The sequence below is a fragment of the Actinia tenebrosa genome, unplaced genomic scaffold (assembly GCF_029948245.1).
Source record: "Actinia tenebrosa isolate PJP-AT-01 unplaced genomic scaffold, QUT_ActTen_1.0 PGA_scaffold7__59_contigs__length_16204524, whole genome shotgun sequence".
Taxonomy (NCBI): Eukaryota; Metazoa; Cnidaria; class Anthozoa; order Actiniaria; family Actiniidae; genus Actinia; species Actinia tenebrosa.
In genome coordinates, this window is record NW_028292584.1 from 7,786,543 (window position 1) to 7,799,447 (window position 12,905).

A 12,905-nucleotide genomic window follows, 5' to 3' on the forward strand; every position below is an offset into this window, starting at 1 on the left:
GCTATTTTCAACAACCGCCCTCTCTTTTCCTATAAACGTGATCGTAATCTCCGTTCTTTCTTGGTCAAGGGAGTTCTTCCCTCTAACAAAGAACCTGGTACTTTTCGCTGTTCTCGTAAACGTTGTTATACTTGTCCTCACATAGTCTCTCACACTTCTGTTGTCGGTCCTAAATCAACTGTTAAAATCACTGACCATTTTGTTTGTACCACTTCTAATGTTGTATATTGTATTAAATGTACCCGCTGTAATCTTTTGTATGTGGGCGAGACTGGCCGCCGTCTTGGTGATCGCATTTGCAATCATCTTTATGATATTCGCAATAACGATCCCACCAAACCAGTTTCCCGCCATTTTAATCTAGCTAACCATTCTCTTTCTGACTTCATTGTTTTCGGTCTTTCTTTGCTTAACGGCAACAATGATTGTCGCAAGACCAAAGAAATGCGGCTTATTCACCTATTGGGCACTCTTAGTCCCAACGGGATTAATGAACGCTTTATTTTCAACTAACCTTTTCTTTTGTCTTTTGATTGTTTGTTTTTGTTTCCTTGCCTACCTTGCTCTCATTGGTTTCTTTTGTCTTATTCTATCATATATACACTCCTTTCTACCACTTCTTTCTCTTTTACTCCGACGAAGGACTAGCGTCCGAAACGTCAGAAAGTTTTTTCATCTTTTCACGGTGTATAATTTACCTTTTCATCATTACTGTTTCATTAGAAACACCGACGCAGCTCACACTAGTTTTTAGCTAGTTATATCATTTTATTTGTAGATGGTTAAATAGTTACATATATTATTAATGTAATGCGCGCACGATCATTGTATAGAATGCGCGCACAATAAGTGATTAAATTACTATTATTATTATTATTATTATTATTATTATTATTAACGATAATTATTATTAACGCAAGCAATGGTTTTCCGGAAAGTCTTCTGTAAACACCTAACCCCCCCTCCCCCTCCCCACAATTTGTAAACATATTTCTAAGCCCAATTTCATTAATAATGTATAGGCACAGCGGGGAAGACGAAGCCAGCAAGATACTTGGGTTTTTGGTATAATAACCACTGAAAACTCGCCTTGCCGGGGATATTTCCAAGTCGTCGAGAAGAGGAATAGGGCAACATCGATGCCAATCATTCGAACGGTGTTGATGCCTAATAGTGAACTGCACACTGACGACAGTGCAGTGTACTGCAACTTAAGACAGTATGCGCCCAACATTATATGCCACAGGGTGGTGACTCATGCTAATAATTTTGTGGACCCTATAACGGGAGTACACACACAAGAGATTGAATCGGCATGGAACCGTCTGAAAACCAAAATAAAAACCAGGAAGGGTATAAGACCCAGTAACCTGCAAAGCTTTTTGGACGAACAATTGTGGAGAGATTTTAGAAGCGAAGATAGCCCTTTTGAAAACTTTGCCTCAATGATTCCCCTATACTACATAAACCATCCCCAATAGAGGGAAAACAATATAACCGTGAAACTTTAGTAATACTAAATAGCACAATATCATGCAAATTCCTTTGTTTTCTGTTGCTTAATTAGCATTATTTTGTACTATTTAGTAATTAGTGTTTCACGGAATGATTGTTTTCACTCTAGTATAAAAAATTAGCCATATATTAAAAATGATTTTCAAACTATTATTATATTCTTATTGTACTTCTATTTATGATTATGTAACTTGTTCATGTATTACCTCTTCCATTGTAAGATGTTTGTGAATTTATTATTAAACTATTATTATCATATTAAACTATTAAACATTATATTCACTAATAAGGATATGGAAAATATGTCAATTATGTCCTCTGAGGTATTTCATCGTAATTTTCAGTCAAATACTAAATATCGATATAGCAAAAGTTACAGTGTAATTTACACGAATTAATTTTTTTTTAAATTTGTCAAACAAACATTCTTAACATCAAGAAAATAACGCGTAGAATTTTTTGTAACTCCATTAAAAATTATATAATTTTCCAAAAAGGAAGCTTACTCAATTACTGTTTACTCAAACTAGGTTGACTGCCTACGTACTCTTTGGGGAAAAAATAAACTTTTTTGAGATAATTAGCATTTAATGGGAAGTGATCACACAAGAATTAAGATTGATAATATAATAGTTATAATTGTTAACGGTGGACATATCTTAACTTTTTCACTGGTCAATTTTCACATCTATTCATTATTGAGATGTTTTAAAGCTATTATTGAAGTTATGTTTTGAAACTAGCTTATGAGATAAAAAAGGACTGCAGTTCCATAGTCCGGCTAGCTTTGTAATGGAAATATATTCTGTGTTTTCGTTTCAATTGAGAATTCGAGAGTTCTAAAATTGTTGACCTTACATTTCAGACTATTTACTGGACGGAATTCCAAATGCGTTGCTTAGGAGGTCTGCACTATATATGTATTGATTCTGTTTCTTTTCAACCCAGGGGGAGAGGGGGGGGGGGTGGGGGGGGGGGGGGGGGGGGGGTTAAACACAAAGCTCGAATCACGGTAGTTATAACTGACCAATCAGAGCCATCTTTTTTATACTTCGATAGCGTAAAAAAAAAAACAATGTCGGAGAGAATTGAGAAAGCAAGTGTAAAATGCTATAGGTGTTTTAGTAATAGGGGACTGGTCATTCATTACAGGGAGGGGTGGGCTGGTACAAATGGGAAGGGGCCATACCTTTTTGTTCAACCAAAAATGAGGGGCTGCATGAAATTATGCAAACATTTTTGGGGGTCATTTTCATGGGTTTTTAGTCAACTATTTCAGCTTTGATATGATGATGATGATGATGATGATGATGATGATGATGATGATGATGATGATGATGATGTTTACGACTACCATTATGATTAGGTTTATGATTAAAGATTTAATAATTGTTTTGTATAGGTGCATACAATTATTCTTTTGGAATACAGTTTTATTTATATTATCATTTATTATCTTATTGTATAGATAGGTTTTACTGTAATAGTATTTTGTTTAAACTCTTTTTAGTTATATATTCTTATAGTTATATTGTAATCTAGGATGTATGTTTTTTTAGAGTGAAATAAAGATTATTATTATTATTATTATCATTATTATTATTAAAAGAACTCGCCTCCAATTTTGAAAACTTTCAAACATCACTCGTACATGTAAAATTCTGAATTGTACTCAATTTTTCCTATAAAAATAATGCACAACGGAAAATAATGAAAATATCTTCTCATAGTTTAGGTAATTTAACTATGTTTTTCCGATATTCCAATAGAATAAGAAAGTACAACAAAACGTTGAAGACAATAAAAGTAATTGTTTTGCTAATTATAATTGAAAGAATGAAAAATGATTCTCGATAAGGTAGAGCGGTACGTTTTAACAGTTGTAATGATCATAACTTGATCTTGGTAGGGTTTGTAGGAGTCGATTGGCACAACACAACGATGCAACGGATATTAAGTCATTCAAATGTTACATGTCCTGTCTATATCCTCGTTGGAGATTGGCCGTTCATATAGACGTTACATAACGGCGGCCCTAATTTAGAGCCCTGTGGGACTCCATGTATTAAAAATCTCATGTTGTATGCTGTCAAAAGTCTTGCTCAGATCTAGTAGTAGCGCAGCGGTCAACTTGTGTTCGTCAATTGCTTTGCATAACTTGCTAGGGAAAAATACTAGTATTATTCAGAACTAGTACTCTTCAGTCGTTCTTTTGTTCGTTTGTTCAGTCGTCCCGTTTGTTCGTTTGTTCGTTCTTTTGTGTGTTTGAATGTTTTGTTCATTTATTTGTTTATTAACTTTAATAAGAACTAAAAAGCAAACCTCTATAACTAACGAGACAGGAATAATAATCATGGTACGATCATGTAAAGGGAATTGGGGTCTTACTAGCAGAACAGCACTTCCTAGCAGAACAGCTTACCAAGTATGTATAAGGAGATATGTTTGACGAGATATGAAGTCAAAAACGACAAGAAACCTGTGAGAAGTTTATGTGTAGTTACTGCGACATTCGAGTTTGTCTGATTGGATAAGATACAAAAATGCATTGGGTTTCCGAGTGCGAAGAATAAAAATAAATATAAGCTATGTTCGTAAAGGTATGAACAGTATATGGTGAATTAAATCAACTTGAAAGGACTAGCAATTGGCACAATAAAACTCTTTATGGTCACTTTCTTCAATAAGCTATGTCTTATCCGGTATTTATCCCTTTAGTCCCATCTATGTTACATCCTTTTAGTCCCATCTACGTTTTATCCCTTTTGTCCCATCTATGTTTCATCCCTCTAGTCCCATCTATGTTTTATCCCTCTAGTCTCATCTATGTTTCATCCCTTTAGTCCCATCTAAGTTTCATCCCTTTAGTCCCATCCATGTTTTATCCCTTTAGTCCCATATATGTTTCATCCCTTTAGTCCCGTCTATGTTTGTCCCATAGATGTTTTTTTTTATTCCTTTAGTCCCATCTAGGTTTTCTCCCTTTAGTCCCCTCTATGTTTTATTCCTCTAGTCCCATCTATGTTTTTATGCCCTTTAGTCCCATCTTTCATCTCTCTAGTTCCCACTATGTTTCATCCCTCTAGTCCCATCTATGTTTATATCCCCAGTCCCGTCTATGTTTTCATAACCCTTTGTTTTTAGTCCCATCTATGTTTTTATCCCTATTAGTTCCCCATCGATGTTTCATCCCTTTTAGTCCCCATCCAGTGTTTTATCCCTCTTAGTCCCATCTATGTTTTTCCCTTTATCCCATCTATGTCCCTCTAGTCCCATCTATGTTCATCCTTTAGTCCCATCTATGTTTCATCCCTTTAGTCCCATCTATGTTTCATCCGTCCTCTATGTTTCATATCCCATCTATGTTTTAATCCCTATCTATGTTTTCATCCCTTTATCCCATCTATGTTTCATCCCTTCTAGTCCCCATCTATGTTTTTTTGTTTTTTTTTTATTTATTCCCTCTAGTCTCCCCCTTATAGTCCCAGTCTATGTTTCATCCCTCAGTCCCCTCTATGGTTTCATCCCTCTAGTCCCATCTATGTTTTCCCATAATATCCCTTTAGTCCCATCTATGTTTATGTTTAGTCCCCATCTATTTTTATCCCTTTAGTCCCATCTATGTTTTATCGCTCTAGTCCCATCTATGTTTCTTTTTAGTCCCATCTATGTTTTATCCCTTTAGTCCCATCTATGTTTTTCATCCCTCCTTTAGTCCCATCTATGTTTTTATCCCTCTAGTCCCCATTTTAATGTTTTCCTTTATCCCTATTTTCATCCCTCTAGTCCATCTATGTTTTATCCCTTTAGTCCCATCTATGTTTCATCCCTTTAGTCCCATCTATGTTTATAGTCCCCATCTAGTTTTCATCCCTTTGTCCCATCCTTTAGTTTCATCCCTTAGTCCCATCTATGTTTCATCCCTTTAGTCCCCATCTATGTTTATCCCTTTAGTCCCCTCTATGTTTCATCCCTTAGTCCCATCTATGTTTAATCCCTTAGTCCCATCTATGTTTCATCCCTCTAGTCCATCTATGTTTTATCCTCCCTTTAGTCCCTAGTTTTGCCTCCCTTTAGTTCCCATCTATGTTTTATCCCTCTGTCCCGTCTATGTTTTATCCCTTTAGTCCCATCTATGTTTCATCCCCCTCTTTCCCCTCTATGTTTCATATCCCGAGTCCCGGCTTGTTGAGCCCTTTAGTCCCCATCTAAAATGTTTTTTTTTTATCCCTTTAGTCATCGATGTTTAATGTAATAATCCCTTTAGTCCCATCTATTTTCACCCTCTATCCCTCTCATGTTCCATCATCCCTTTAGTCCCATCTATGTTTTATATGCCCTTAGTCCCAGCTCAACCTGTTTCATCGCTTTATTCCAAGAGTCCCGCTATTTTATCCCTTTTAGTTTTTGTTTCATCCCTTTAGTCCCATCTAGGTTTTATAATAAATCCCTCGACTCTCATCTATGTTTTTCATCCCCCTTTTAAAGCCTCCCATCTATGTTTCATCCCTTTAGTCTCATCTATGTTTTATAGTCCATCTATGCCCTTAGTCCCATCCTATGTTTTATCCCTTTAGTCCCCGTCATGTTTATCCTCTAACTCTCATATATGTTTCATCCCTTTATCCCATCTATGTTTCATCCCTTTAGTCCCATCTATGTTTTATCCCTTTAGTCCCGTAGTCTATGTTTTATCCCCTTTATCCTTTAATCACATTCTATGTTTCATCCCTTTAGTCCCATCTATGTTTCATCCCTTTAGTCCCAATCTATTGTTTTATTCCGCTATCCATCTAGTTTTATCCCTCTAAGTTCCCGTCTATGTGTTCAAAGTTCATCCTTTATTCGCCGTCTATGTTTTTATTCCCTTTAGTCCCCTCTATTTTTTATCCTCGTAGTGCCGTCTAAGTTTTATCCCTTTTCCAGAGTCCCATTCTATGTTTGTATCCCTCTAGTCCCCGTTCTATGTTTAATCCCTTTATCCCGTCTATGTTTTATCCCTCTAGTGCCGTTAGTTTTTTTCCCCTTTATCTCCCATAGATGTTTCATCTCTCTAGTCCCATCTATGTTTCCTCCCTTTAGATTCCCGTCTATGTTTCTCCAGGCTAGTCTCATCTATGTTTTTATCCCTCTATCCATCCATTTTTTTATCACTCTAGTCCCATCATTTTTGCATCCCTTATGTCCCTCTATTTTTTCATCCTCTCGTCACGTCCTATTTTTTATTCCTTTAGTCCCCATCTATGTTTTTATTCCTTTAGTCCCATCTATGTTTTATATTCCCTTTAAGTCCCTCTATTTTTTAATCCGTCTATCCCGTGTCCCCTCTATGTTTTATTCCCTCTAGTCCCGTCTATATTTTCAAATCCCTTAGTCCCATCTAATGTTTCATCCCTTTATTCACCGTCTATGTTTTATTCCTTTAGTCCAATCGATGTTTTATCCCCTTATCGCCGTCTATGTTTTTCCCTCTAGTCCCGTCTATGTTTTATATCCTTTTAGTCCCATCTATGTTTATTCCTCTATCCCTCTATGTTTCATCCCTCTAGTCCGCCATCTATGTTTCATCCTCTAGGTTCCCCATCTATTTTTAATTCCTTCTAGTCCCGTCCTATGTGTTATTTTATCCCTCTAGTCCATCTATGGTTTCATCCCCTTTAGTCCCATCCTATGGTTTGTTATTATCCTCTAGTTCCCATCTATTTTCAATCCCTTTAACTCCCTCTATGTTTTCATACTTCTAGTCCATCTCTGTTTTATCCCCTTAGTCCATCTATGTTTCAATCCCTCTAGTCACGTCTATGTTGCATCCCTTTATTCTCATCTATGTTTGATTCCTTAGTCCCATCTCTGTTTATCCTCTAGTCCCGTCTAATGTTGTTTCCTTTAGTTCCTGTCTAATTTTTTAAATCAATCCTTTAGTCCCATCTAATTTTTCATACCCTCTATCCCAGCTATGTGTTATCCCTCTAGTTCCGTCTATTGGTTTTTTTTTTCCTTAGTCCCATCTATGTTTTATTTATCCCTCTAGTCCCCGTCTATGTTTTCATCCCTTAGTCCCATCTATGTTTTATCACTCCTAGTCCCCCCGACTATGTTTTTCATCCCTTTATTCCATCTATTTTTCATCCCTTAGTCCCCGTCTATGTTTCGTCCCTTAGTCCCATCTATGTTTTATCACTCTAGTCCCCGTCTATGTTTCAATCCTTTAGTCCCATCTGATGTGTCATCCCTCTAGTCCCATTATGTTTCAGCCTCTAGTCCCATCGATGTTTGAATCCTGCTAGTCCCGTTCTAATGTTTATCCCTCTAGTTCCCATCTATGTTTCATCCCTTTAAGTCCCATCATTTTTTATCCCTCGGTCCTCCTATGTTCAATCCCTTTACTCTCCCGTCTATGTTTTCATACCTCTATCCCATCTATGGTTTTATATCCCCTTATTCCCCATCTATGTTTCATCCCTCTAGTCCACCGTCTATGTTTTCATCCTTTAGTCTCCATAATGTGGGATTCCCTGTATGAGTCCCACTAATTTTTAAGCCTTCTATGTCCCGTCTATTTTTTATCCTTTAGTCCTGTCCTATCGTTTTTATCCCTTTAGAGTCCCATCTATGTTCAAAGTTAGCCCTTCTATTCCCATCTCTGTTTTCTCCCTCTAGTTTCCGTCTAATGTTTTTATTCCTTTAGTCCCATTCTATTTTTATCCCTCGAGTCCCGTCTTGTTTCATCCGTTAGTCCCATCTATGTTTTTATCACTCGAGTCCCTGTCCCGCCTAGGGGCAATCCCTTTAGTCCCATCTATGTTTCTCCCTCTAGTCCGTCTATGTTTTCCTCCCTTTAGTCCCATCTATTGTTACACTCTAGTCCCGTCGATTTTCATCCTTTAGTCCCAGCTTGTTTAATCCCTATCCTCATAGTTAATCCCTTTTATCCCATCTAGTTTTATAATCCTTTAGTCCCATCTAATGTTTTACTTCCCTCGTCCCATCTAGTTTCATCCCTCTAGTCCGTCATATGTTTCCTCCCTCTAGTCCCATCTATGTTTTACACTCTAGTCCCGTCTATGTTTCATCCCTTTAGTCTCATCTATGTTTCATCCCCTCTAGTCCCAGTCTATTTATCCCCTTAGTCCCCGTCTATTTTTCATCCGTTATAGTCCAATCTATGTTTTTTAATAACCCTTTAGTTCCCTCTAGTTCCTCCCTTTAGTCACGTCCATGTTTTTATTCCTCTACTCTCATCTATGTCATCATCCTTTAGTTCATCTATGTTTTATCCCTTTAGTCCCATTATGTTTTATCTTTTAGTCCCCATCTATTTTTTTCCCTCACTCCCTTCGATGTTTATTCCTTTAGTAGTCCCGTCTATGTGTTATCCCTTTAGGTTCCCATCTATGTTTCATCCCTATAGTCCATCTATGTTTTCAATCAATCTCCCTCTCTCCCCATCTATGTTCATCCACTAGTCACGCGTCTCTGTTTTTATCCCTTTATGTCCCCATCTATTTTTTCATCCCTCCCCCCCCCTTTAGTCTCCATCTAGGTTTTATCCTTCTAGTCCGTCTATGTTTTAACCTTTAGTCTCATCTATGTTTTTATCCTTATCGTACTCCCATCTATGTTCATCCATTTAGTCCAACAGATGTTTCATCCTTTAGTCCGCATCTATGTTTTATTCCTTTAGTCCCATCTAATGTAAAGTATTCCTCTAGTCCCATTTATGTTTTTCATACATCTAGGCCGCGTCTATGTTTTTATCCCCTTAGTCCATAATGTTTCATCCCTTTAGGTCCACTATGTTCTCCCTCCTAGTCCCATCTATGTTTATCCCGTTATTCCTTCTATGTTTTTATATTCTCAGTCCGCGTCTATTTTTTATTTCCCCTTAGTCCCGTCTATGTTTTTTATCCCTCTAGTCACATCTATGTTTTATCCCTCGAGTCCCGTCTATGTTTTATCCCTTTAGTCCCATAATGTTTCAACATCCCTCTAGTTCCCACTATTTTTATCCCTCTAATCCCGTCTATGTTTATCCTTATCCCATCTATGTTTTATTTAATCCTCTATACCGTCTATGTTTTTTTTTTTTTTTTCCCTATAGTCCCAGAGATGTTTCAGCCCTCTGTCCATCTTGTTTTCATCCCTTTATCCCCATCTATGTTTTATCCCTATAGTCTCCCATATATGTTGTCATCCCCTAGTGCCATAGAAGTTTTTTTAAATACCCTTTAGTCTCCTCCCTATGTTTATTTCCTCGAGTCCCATCTATGTTTTCTCCCTATATTACTCCCATCTATTTTTTAATTCCCTCTATTCTCGTCTAATGTTTATCCCTCTAGTCATCTATGTTTTATTTTATTCCCTCGAGTCCCATCTATGTTTTATCCCTTGTCCTCTATTGTTTAGAGGGTCCCGCTTTAACTTCCCCCTCTATGGTTTTCATGAACCGCTTTTATTCCCCCTCTGTCGTGTTTTTTATCATTCATTTCCAACTCCCAATCGTACTGTTTTATTCCTCTAGTCCCGTCTATATTTTTCCCTTTAGTCCCATCTATGTTTCATCCTTTTTAGAGTCCCGTCATGTTGTTTATCCCTTAAGTCCCATCTATTTTTTATCCCTTTAGTCCCATCTATGGTTTCATCCCTTATCCCATCTATGTTTTATATCACTCTACTAAGTCCCATCTATGTTTTATCCCTTTAGTCCCGTCTATGTTTTATCCCTTTAGTCCCATCTATGTTTCAATCCTTTAGTCCCGTCTAGGTTTCATACCCTCTAGTCCCATCTATGTTTTTATCCCTCGTCCCGTCTATGTTTTTCCCTTTAGTCCCATTATGTTTTCATCCCTCTATGTCCCATCTATGTTTCAATCCTCTAGTCCATTCTATGTTTTCATTGCCCTTTAGATTAGTCCCATCTTTGTTCATCATCCCTCTATCCCATCTAGGTTTTATCCCTTAGTCTCTAGGTTTTATCCCTTTAGTCCCATCTATGTTTCCATCCTCTATTCCCATCTATTTTTCTCCCTCGAGTCCATTCTAATGTTTCAATCCTCTAGTCCCATCTATGTTTCATCCCTCTAGTCCCTCTAGGCTGTTTTATTCCCTTTTAGTCCGTCTAATGTTTATATATCCCTTTAGTCCCATCTATGTTTTCATCCCTTCCTAGTCCATCGATGTTTCATCCCTCAGTCGCCCCGTCTATGTTTTTATTCCTTTAGTCCCCTAAATCTATGTTTTCCATTCCCTTAGTCCCATCTTGTTCTCATTACTTTAGTCCCATCTAGTTTCAATCTTAGTCCATCATGTTTTCAACAGCCTTTATCCCATCATTGTTTATCCCTTTCGTCTCAGCCTATGTTTTTATATCCCTTTAATCCCATCTAATTTTTTATCCTTTATTCTCATCTATGTGTTCATGAACCTTTAATAGGTCCCCCATCTAATTGTTATCCCTTGAGTCCATCTATGTTGTATCCCCTCTACTCTCATCTATGTTTCATCCTTTAGTCCATCTATGTTTTCCTTCCCTTAGTCTCATCTATGTTTTATCCCGTTAGGTCCCATCTATGTTTTAATCCCGTTAGTCCCCGTCCTATGTTTTATCCCTCTAACCTCATCTAGTTTCGATCCATTTTAGTCCCATCTATGTTTTCATCCTTAGTCCCGTCGATGTTTTAATCCCTCTACTCTCATATATGTTTCATCCCTGTAGTCCCTTCTATGTTTTAACCCTTTAGTCTCATCTATGTTTTATCCCTATAGTACTCCCTAGATGTGTCCGTCAATCCTCTAGTGCCATAGAATTTTAACCCTTTAGTCTCACCTATGTTTTATTCCTCTAGTCCCATCTAATGTGTTATCCCTATATCTCCCATCTATGTTTTTAATCCTCTAGTCTCGTCTAATGTTTCATCCTCTAGTCCCATCTGATGTTTTATTCCTCTAGTCCATATATGTTTTATCCCTTTAGTCCCAGCTATTTTTTTATCCCTTTAGTCCCATCTATGTTTCATCCCGTTAGTCCATCTATGTTTTATCTCTTATTCCCATCTAGTTTTTATTCCTCTATCCCGGCTAATATTTTATCCCTTTAGTCCATCTATGTGTTCATCCCTTGAGTCCCCGTCTATGTTTATCCCGTTAGTCCCCATCTATGTTTTATCCCTTTTCCATCTATGTTCTCCCTTAGTCCCCATCTATTTTTTATCATCTCTAGTCCCATCTATGTTTTTATCCCTTTAGTCCCGTCTATGTTTTTATCCCTTTAGTTGTCCCCATCTATGTTTCATCCCCTTTATCCCGTCCCTGTTTTTTATTCCTTTCTCTCATCTATTTATTCATCCCTTTAGTCCCTCTATGTTTTTATTCCCCTTAGTCCCTCTATGTTTTATTCCTTTTAGTCCCGCATCTATGTTTTATCCCTCTACTTTAACTCCCGTCTTGTTTTTATTCCTTTATCCGTCCTATGTTTTATCGCTTTATTCCCCATCTATGTTTTCATCCCTCTAGCCCATCTATGTTGCATCCTCGAGTCCCACTATGTTTCATCCATCGGTCCACTCGATGTTTTATTCCTTTAAGTCCCATCTATGTTTCAATCCCTTTAGTCCCATCATGTTTTTTATCACTTCTAGTCCCGTCTATGTTTTTAACCCTTATTCTCATCTATGTTTTATTATCCTTATAGTACTTTACTCCCATCTATGTTTCATCCATTTAGTCCACAATGTTTTCCTCCAGTTAGTCGCCCTCGATGTTTTATTCCTTTAGTCCCATCTATGTAGTATTCCCTCTGTCCATTTATGTTTCATACCTCTAGTCCGCGTCTATGTTTATTTCCCCCCTAGTTCCCATAGTTTTTTCATCCCTTTAGTCCCATCTTATGTTTCATCCATCTATCCATCTATTTTTATCCCTTGTCCCGTCTATGTTTTATTTCTCTAGTCCCCCGTCTATGTTTTACCCCTTATTCCCCGTCTATGGTTTTATCCCTCTAAGTCCCATGTATGTTTTAGTCCCTCTAGGTCCCGTCTATGTTTTATATCGCCTTTAGTCCCATAATGTTTCATCCCTCGGTCCCATCGATGGTTTATCCTCTAGTTCCCCCGTACTATGTGTTTATATCCCTTTAAGGTCCCATCTATGTTTTTATCATCCCTCTATAACCGTCTACTGTTTTTTCCCTTTATTCCCATAGATTTTCATCCCTCCTAGTCCTCCATCTAGTTTCATTCAATCCCTTTATTCCCAGCTAAGTTTTATCCTATATACTCCATATATGGTTTCATCCCTCTATTGCCATAGAGTTTTAACCCTTTAGTCTCACCTATGGTTTATTCCTCTAGTCCATCTATGTTTTTTTAATCCTATAAATTAAATAAAAAAAA